Genomic DNA, 10,211 nt, shown 5'->3' on the forward strand with positions numbered 1-10,211 from the left:
ATAAAATAAACAAATAGGTTAGAAATTATTTTTGTTTGCTAATTATAAACCAGACAGTGAAAATTTTAATATAAACTTGTCACTTTTAAAAAGTATATAAGGAGCTGGAATACAGTATAAAATCAAACAATGTGCAAACACAAAGTTTTAAGAAAAAAAATATAAATGTAAAAGTCTAGAGTCTAGATAGTTATATAATAAGACTATTTGACACTACATAAAACACAGTAATATGGTACGGCATTGTCTAGCCGTAGATAGCTAGAATACTAACCTGAAAGTCCCGAGTTCAAATCCGGTTCAAATTAGTAGAATTTACATGAGTCCACTCAGCTCTGATGGGTACCTAACTCATGTTAAGAAAACAAAGGCAGCAACGCATGTTATCCCTTCATATGTCAAGGTCTCTGAAGGAGATCGTGTCCCATTTATCTTGGGTACCTAAGGGAAAAGATGAAACACTCGAACAAAACAAAACTAATATGAATTTCATGACAACTATGTACAGAATAACATATATGTATAAGGTATGTATATGCCTACCAGGCCTTATGTTTGTCTATTCCTATTTGTTTTGACGATCAGATAGACGGATAAACTGATGGTTAGACTGGCGGTTAGACTGGCTGGCGGTTAGACTGGCGGTTAGACTGGCGGTTAGACTGACGGTTAGACTGATGGTTAGACTGACTGATAGACTGACGGATAGACTGACGGTTAAACTTACGGTTAGAATGAGGGTTAGAATGATGGATAGACTGACGGATAGACTGACGGATAGACTGACGGTTAAACTTACGGTTAGAATGAGGGTTAGAATGACGGATAGACTGACGGTTAAACTTACGGTTAGAATGAGGGTTAGAATGATGGATAGACTGACAAATAGACTGACGGTTATACTTAAGGTTAGAGTGAGGGTTAGAATGATGAATAGACTGACGGATAGACTGACGGATAGACTGACGGTTAAGCTGACGGTTAAACTGACGGTTAGACTGAAGCTAGACAAAATAAAAAAAAACGAAAAAAATATTTCCATAGTGTTTTCTGATCACAAGACATGAAAGCGTAGGCTTAAAAGTATATGTTTTTACACTATACAAATTATACAGACGAGAATTAAATCATTCTATGAAAGCAGTGTAATGTATATTTTCGTCCCTTGTGATTTGCATCTAATAAACAGGTTTTATTTTTTTTCTAACCCCTTTTACAGCCCCAGGGGTGTAGCGAGGGGGGGGGGGGGCGGGGGGGGGGGGGGTGCGGACCGCACCGGGTGACACCATTTAGGGGGGTGGCACCAAGGCAAAAAAATAGCAAAATATATAGAGAAAAACTCGAGGGGGGGTGCAAATCGAAAGTTTGAGGGGGGGGGGGTGCAAATCGAAAATTTGAAAGTTTGTCCCTGGGAAGGGTCTCTATGCCTCTGGGGGGGGGGGGGTGACACCATTAAGTGCCGCACCGGGTGACACCCGACCTCGCTACGCCACTGTGCCGCCCTACTAGGTTCGGCACCCTCTGGGCTCGTGTGTTAGCGTCAATGTGATTCTGTGAATGTGTGTGTGTGTGAGAGTGCTATTGTTACACAGTGATATGCAGCTTTTGTCTCGAAATAAAATAAGCGCTATCGCTGCTTGTGTTGACTTAAATATTTAAAAACATGCCGTAGCATAAAATGAAGGAAAACAAACTTTAATATTAGGTTATACATATTTAACATTTATTTAGTTTATTATACATCTTTCAAGGTGAAGCAGCGTGTACGTAGACGTATACGCATGCAAGTGCGCATGTAAGTTTTAAACTAACGGATACACCCTTTAAAAAATTGAAGAAAATAATTGCTATCAGAAATACAATTATTTTATTGCCCCTGCCTATATTTGCCTATATTTGTCTTGAAATCAGGGTTTATGGAGGGGGAAGGGTTGGAGTATCACGTTATTATATATATATATATATATATATATATATATATATATATATATATATATATCTATTGTGAGGACTGACACCAATTTACAATAGCAATACTTCTTTCATTCATTTCAGATGGTTACTTATACATAGATCTAATACAAAACGTCTAATTACAAGATTATTTTGAAACCTGAAAATGCAAATGTTTAATGAAATGGTGATTCAATGGTATTTTTTTCTCTGTGAGATGGGTTGATTGGGTATGGGTTACAAGTAGAGTTGAAATAAATTTAGGATTAAAGAACAATAACATACATATTTTTATAAGAAAACTAACTTTTTTAGTTTAATGTAATTTTGTATTAACTTGTGATTTAATATAGCTAAAAGTTTGATATTTACATGCAGTTATATTATAATTCGAAACCCAATATCATTTAGAAATTAGATACACATTTGCTGTTAAAAGTTAATGTTTAGATAAACAATAATCAACGAAAAACCATTTTAGTTTTCTTACAATTGATTTTCTCTTTATTGTTTTCACTTTTGAAATCATAGCCTTAGAGTTGTCTACCTTTAAAATTCAAAAGCGATTAAATGAACAAGTTAATATTACGTATGATGATTTTATATTATTTTGTAACATTCAGACGTTTAGCCTGCAGTATGTCCATACTGATGGGTATCAAACTTAAGTTAGATAAAGTAAACGAGGTGGTAAATAACGCTAACCATATCGTTCCTTTTTTCAAATGAAAAGGTTAAGAACTCTACTTCATCGTTCTAATGGGATCTTCATAAAAAATGTTAGGTTTACACTGTTTATATATATATATATATATATATATATATATATATATATATATATATATATATATATATATATATACGTTTATATATTTAATATATCTTAGCATATAATATATTATGATAGCATCTTTTACGTACTCGCTGATCCTCCTTCATCAAACACCTCACGTAAGCTAAAATAGTTGTTAGATTCTGTTTATCGCATATCCAAAAGAAAGAACATACCACATGACCTCGCTTCTCAAATGGGGAACTGCTGGCTCAATGGACTGAGTTGTGACAGCCTTTTTATATCGGACAGATATAAAGCCTTGATTTTATAGCCTAGTTCCTTTCAAAGTTACGATATGAGAAGCGACTTTGGATTGATATACACTTTTTCCACCCCTTTTGGCATGATGCCCTTATTCCTTCTATCGCTTCTTTTGACCACCCCCTGAGGTGTTTTGACTACCTTTGCTACGATGCCCTGAGGCGTTTTGACCGCCTCTATCACGATGCCCTGAGGTGTTTTGACCGCCTTTGTTTGGATGCCCTGGGGCGTTTTGACCACCTTTGTTTGGATGCCCTGGGGCGTTTTGAGCGCCTTTGTTTGGATGCCCTGGGGCGTTTTGAGCGCCTTTGTTTGGATGCCCTGAAGTGTTTTGACCACCTTTGTTTGGATGCCCTGGGGCGTTTTGACCACCTCTATCACGATGCCCTGAGGTGTTTTGACCACCTTTGTTTGGATGCCCTGAGGTGTTTTGACTGCCTTTGTTTGGATGCCCTGGAGTGTTTTGACGACCATTGTTTGGATGCCCTGATGTGTTTTGACCTCCTCTATCACGATGCCCTGGTGGTCTATCGCTCACTGGGCATGCCCTAGTTGGTGCCCTGGGCTGGGACTTATTGCTGGGACTGCCTCTCCGTTTTTGTGGTGTCCGTTTCTCAACAGAAAGGGACTGATTATTTCCACTCGCCTGAGTCCTTTTGAGTAACGGCGCTGCATTGACAGATCTCGGTCGTGACATAGAACGTGACCTTGAAAGTGATCTCGAACGCGTCCTTGACAGTGAAAGTGAACGCGACCTTGAACGCGATCTTGTTTGTGACCTTGAACGCGGTGACATAGAACGTGACCTTGAAAATGGCATTGACCGTGACCTCGAGTGAGATCTGGAATATTGCATTTGACGTGACCTGGAAAGTGATGTCGAACGTGTCCTCGACAGTGAAAGTGAACGCGACCTTGAACGCGACCTTGTTTGTGACCTCGAACGAGGTGACACAGAAAGTGACCTTGAAAGTGGCATTGACCGTGACCTCGAGTGAGACCTGGAATATTGCATTTGACGTGACCTTGAAAGTGATCTCGAACGCGTCCTTGACAGTGAAAGTGAACGCGACCTTGAACGCGACCTTGTTTGTGACCTCGAACGAGGTGACACAGAACGTGACCTTGAAAGTGGCATTGACCGTGACCTCGAGTGAGATCTGGAATGTTGCATTTGACGTGACATGGAAAGTGATCTCGAACGTGTCCTCGACCGTGAAAGAGAACGCGACATTGAACGTGACCTTGGTTGTGACCTTGACCGCGAACGCGACCTTGACCGTGACCTTGGTTGTGACCTTGACCGCGAACGAGAACGCGACCTTGAACGTGACCTTGAACGAGATGCTGTGCGTGATCTTGTTCGTGACCTCGATCGGTGTCCTCCTTTAGAAGGTCTATCTAAACCAGTCGCTTGGTTGGTTTGTCGTGCTGTCGGCTGTTTTGGATGCTGCGGCAGTGCTGGTGCTCTAATCCCGGTGTTAGAATCCTCTCTCAGTGGCGTCGTGTCTGGTGGGGTTGGGCTCCCCGCGTCAGCTTTACAGCCGGAACCCGTGGATGTGTACTCTGATAACCCAGGGGCGGCTCTCCAAAGAACCCGGCCAAGTAATTCCCATACCCACGTGGACGTTGTCTGTGTCTCACCCGGTGCCACTGGTGCCCTGGCGTCTTCAACGTCAGCCCCGTCTTGTATCTGTCTCGCATTTAGTTTGTCTTGTGTGACATTTGGTCTGTCTTGTGTGACATTTGTTATGTCTTGTGTGACATTTGTTATGTCTTGTGTGACATTTATATTGTCTTGTGTGACATTTGGTTTGTCTTGTGTGAAATTTGATTTGTCTTGTGTGAAATTTGATTTGTCTTGTGTGACATTTGGTTTGTCTTGTGTGACATTTGGTCTGTGTTGTGTGACATTTGGTCTGTGTTGTGCCACATTTGGTTTTTCTTGTGTGACATTTGGTTTGTCTTGTGTGAAATTTGATTTGTCTTGTGTGACATTTGGTTTGTCTTGTGTGAAATTTGATTTGTCTTGTGTGACATTCGGTTTGTCTTGTGTGACATTTGGTCTGTGTTGTGCCACATTTGATTTTTCTTGTGTGACATTTGGTCTGTGTTGTGCCACATTTGGTTTTTCTTGTGTGACATTTGGTTTGTCTTGTGTGACATTTGGTTTGTCTTGTGTGACATTTGGTTTGTCTTGTGTGACATTTGGTTTGTCTTGTTTCAGTCTCCTGCTGCTACACGTCTCTGTATACGAGATAGAGTTTCCCCCTACTTGCTCTTCTCTCTCCCGTCTTTCTGTGGGCTGTATGTAAAACAACGAAAGATCAATCTTTGATGTAATGAGCTACAAAGGAAGTTCCGCGTACAGTGATAGGACAAAAATGTAACATTAAGTAGTTTGGAAAAAAGGGCTAGACTATGTTGGGCTACAGTGACTGGTGCATAATAAGATCCACAGTGATGTTAGAAGAAGAAGAAGCGAGAGAGAGAGAGAGAGAGAGAGAGAGAGAAAGAGAGAGAGAGAGAGAGAGAAAGAGAGAGAGAGTAAATCAGAATAACTAGTTACGGTGCGGGTTAAAAGGAAAGGGCTGCTAAACATAGGTCAGAGTAAGAGCTGTACTTGAAGTATACTGACGTACATGTATGAAACCATACAATTACACATGCACCTAAAATTATGCAGATGAACAACCAAGCAATTTAGACCTATAGATATACATTTATAGAGTTACACAGCTATATAGGTATTCTGCACGTCTTTATAGCTATTCAGCGATGCAAATACACAGATATATAGTTATTCAGCGATACAACTAGATAGCTATGTAACACATACCATGGTTACCAGTCAAGCGAGATAAATTATAAGTTATAATTTATTTGGTTGCGGCCCTTTGTGTGACCGCAACTGTTGATGTAGATTGATTTATTGCTCTTACGTGAGCGAAGCTCGTCCCCGTGTTCCATGTCATATGACCTCCGGGACTCTGGGTGGTTCGTACCTGCAGAGGCGTAGCGACCCTTCCCGGCGTCAGGGGACAAACTTTCGATTTGCACCCCCCACTCAAGCTTTCGATTTACACCCCCCTGCCTCAAACTTTCGATTTGCACCCCCCCCCCCTCAAGATTTCAATTTGCACCCCCCTCAAGCTTTCAATTTATTTTTCCAACCCATTTTGACGCCCCGTCCTCCCCCCCCCCCCGCTACGCCTCTGCGTACCTGTGTCAGTGTCATTAAGACGGTGCCGTTGCCTACCAGAAGTTGATCATGTAGACCTAATAAAGGGCTACTGTTGTTTTCTACTGTTCAACATAGCCGGCTGGCTAGGATGTTAATGTCAATAAAGCCAGTATCAAACAACAGCGTCATTTTGTCTTTTGTTATCTCTCAGGGTCAGCCCTACTACACCTCCGTGGGTAATATCATCCCTACTGAGGCAGTGTTACAGCTATATGGCTATTAATCAATACTGCTACATAGCTATATAGATATTCAACGATACACCTCAACAGATATATAGCTTTTCAGTGATATAACTAGATAGCTATTTGGCTATTAATCAATACTGCTACATAGCTATATAGATATTCAGCGATACACCTCAACAGATATATAGCTTTTCAGTGATATAACTAGATAGCTATTTGGCTATTAATCAATACAGCTACATAGCTATATAGCTATTCAGAGATACACCTACACAGCTATAAACTATACAGTATTCAGCGAGAGAGTTAAACAGCAGCAAAGCTATACAGCTACACAACCATACATTCACAGCTGTACAGCTCTCTTTATTAATCACCACGTTGTAATGAATTAATTCAGAAAATTTACCAAGATTAGTGGCGTCGTCGAAGTATCGTTGTCACTCGACTCATCGTGTAATTCACTATATTGATCTAGTACTCCTGTCTCAGTTAGGCCTGACTCCCCTCTCTCTGTACCTTCTGGAGAACTTACAGTCACCACATTTTCTTCGTACACCTTAAAAATGTATTTTTACTTTATATTATACGGGGTAGAGAGGAAGTATTGTGATCGTGCAAAAAATCGAAATCGAGATTTTCACAAATCACAAATTCCACTTACCGGAAGTGGAACTTATTCTACTTTCGGTTTTTCAAAAGCTTCTAACTTAACTATTATTTCAGTTAAAAAGTAGAATTTTCACACATATGTAGAATATTTAATTCTCTGTTTTCTGACAAATTTTGAGTAATTTCCGGTGACTGGAATTAGTACTTTACCCTATTTCCGATTTCTGAAAAAAAAAACGCCAATGAATTTATTTTTAACTTTTCCTCTGTCTTTCTTTAATATTCTTTATAAAGTAATAATGTTCCGCACAATTATACACAGATTACTTGCTGTTCATTTGGTGCGTAATTCTTTTTTTCTACGGATTTTATTCTATTTAAAAATATAAGTATTATAAAATTGCCATCTCCATTAGTGTAATCTAAGAATATTCGAGAAATTTTATGGAAGATCACTCCCGCTTTATTTCTTAAATCACAGAATGAGTGGCGTACATTTCATTTGTCGTATGTGTTTCGGGTGTTTTTAGTTCTAGTCTGTACTGAAACATATATACAGCATTTCCAACCGTTACGTTATTGTGATTATAAAATGGTCAAATAAAAAAAATTGATAATTTTACCCAGCTCTAAACCATATAACTTTACATAACATTAACATAAAACACCGCTGTTATGTAAAATATTATAACATTTCGACTAACCAACCCCCCCCCCCCCCTTAAGTACATAAACCACAACAGATTTTGTTATACAAAAAATTGAATTGCGATGCTGAAAGTGTGAAGCTGGTGCTGTAGACTGTTTTGTTTTTGTTTTTTTTCTAATAAAAATATTTGCAAAATATGATCTATAAAACCAAACCCAATGAAGCAATTTCCAGCAGTTTTTCTTCCAGACTTCTTCTGCGGGATGTGGGGACGGGGTTGGCGAAAGAGGTTTTTAGGGCGGGGGGGGGGGGGGGAGGAGGGCTCAGTTGTTCCCCCCCCCACCAGAAGAGATGCCTGGAGGAAAATCTGATTCCCTTCTCAGTTAATGTGGCGGACTGAGCCCCCCAGAGGCGTAGCGAAGGGGGGGGGGGGGGCAGGGGGGTACATATGTCCACGGGCGCCAACCTTAGGGGGCGCTAGGGGGCGCCAAAATGAGTTGGAAAAACAAATTAAAATATTATTTTAGCTGCATTTTTGCTTTATAAATATAAAAAAAAATATATGAGGAGGGTGTGCAAATCGAAAGTTTGAGGGGGGGGTGCATCTCGATAGTTCGAGGGGGGTGCTAATCGAAAATTGAAAGGTTGATCCCGAGAGGGGCGCCAAATTGAAAGTTTGTCCCCGTGCGCCGGGAAGGGTCGATACGCCTCTGGAGCCCCCTACCATACATATCCCATAGGTAAACTGTGTGTACCTCACGATGTCGGCGATGGAATTAAAAAAATCTCGTCATATACCACGTGGGTCACCTCATTAGATTTACCCAAAGCCGTATTACTTAATAGATTTATCCAAAGCCGTGTTACTTAATAGATTTATCCAAAGCGGTGTTACTTAATAGATTTATCCAAAGTCATGTTTCTTAATAGATTTATCCAAAGCTTTGTTACTTAATAGATTTATCCAAAGCTTTGTCACTTAATAGATTTATCCAAAGCGGTGTTACTTAATAGATTTATCCAAAGTCATGTTACTTAATAGATTTATCAAAAGCCGTGTTACTTAATAGATTTATCCAAAGCTGTGTTACTTAATAGATTTATCCAAAGCCGTGTTACTTAATAGATTTATCCAAAGTCATGTTACTTAATAGATTTATCCAAAGCTTTGTCACTTAATAGATTTATCCAAAGCTGTGTTACTTAATAGATTTATCCAAAGTCATGTTACTTAATAGATTTACCCAAAGCCGTGTTACTTAATAGATTTACCCAAAGCCGTGTTACTTAATAGATTTATCCAAAGCTGTGTTACTTAATAGATTTATCCAAAGCTGTGTTACTTAATAGATTTATCCAAAGCCGTGTTACTTAATAGATTTATCCAAAGTCATGTTACTTAATAGATTTATCCAAAGCGGTGTTACTTAATAGATTTATCCAAAGTCATGTTTCTTAATAGATTTATCCAAAGCTTTGTTACTTAATAGATTTATCCAAAGCTTTGTCACTTAATAGATTTATCCAAAGTCATGTTACTTAATAGATTTATCCAAAGCTGTGTTACTTAATAGATTTATCCAAAGCCGTGTTACTTAATAGATTTATCCAAAGTCATGTTACTTAATAGATTTATCCAAAGCGGTGTTACTTAATAGATTTATCCAAAGTCATGTTTCTTAATAGATTTATCCAAAGCTTTGTTACTTAATAGATTTATCCAAAGCTTTGTCACTTAATAGATTTATCCAAAGTCATGTTACTTAATAGATTTATCCAAAGCGGTGTTACTTAATAGATTTATCCAAAGTCATGTTACTTAATAGATTTATCCAAAGCTGTGTTACTTAATAGATTTATCCAAAGTCATGTTACTTAATAGATTTATCCAAAGCTTTGTTACTTAATAGATTTATCCAAAGCTGTATTACTTGATAGAATTAACCAAAGTCATGTTACTTAATAGATTTATCCAAAGCGGTGTTACTTAATAGATTTATCCTAAGTCATGTTACTTAATAGATTTATCCAAAGTCATGTTACTTAATAGATTTATCCAAAGCTGTCATTCTTAATAGATTTATCCAAAGCTGTGTTACTTAATAGATTTATCCAAAACTGTGATAATAGATTTATCCAAAGCTGTCATTCTTAATAGATTTATCCAAAGCTGTGTTACTTAATAGATTTATCCAAAACTGTGATAATAGATTTATCCAAAGCTTTGTTACTTAATAAATTACGTGTGTGCTTAGTCCTGCCTAAATATATCATTACGAGAAAAATGGCCCATTGAGGAAGGATACACCGGGGGCTAGGTTGATAGTGCTGTCTCTTTTCTCTAAACTAAAACCAACCCACCCCCCACACACACCACCCCCCACCCCCACCCCCCACCCACCCCCCCCACCCCACCCCCTTCCACCCACCCCCACCCCACCCCCCAAAAATCATGTCTACCGTCCCATT

The sequence above is a fragment of the Physella acuta genome, unplaced genomic scaffold (assembly GCF_028476545.2).
Source record: "Physella acuta isolate Inbredline_101_S28 unplaced genomic scaffold, ASM2847654v3 ptg000264l, whole genome shotgun sequence".
NCBI lineage: Eukaryota > Metazoa > Mollusca > Gastropoda > Physidae > Physella > Physella acuta.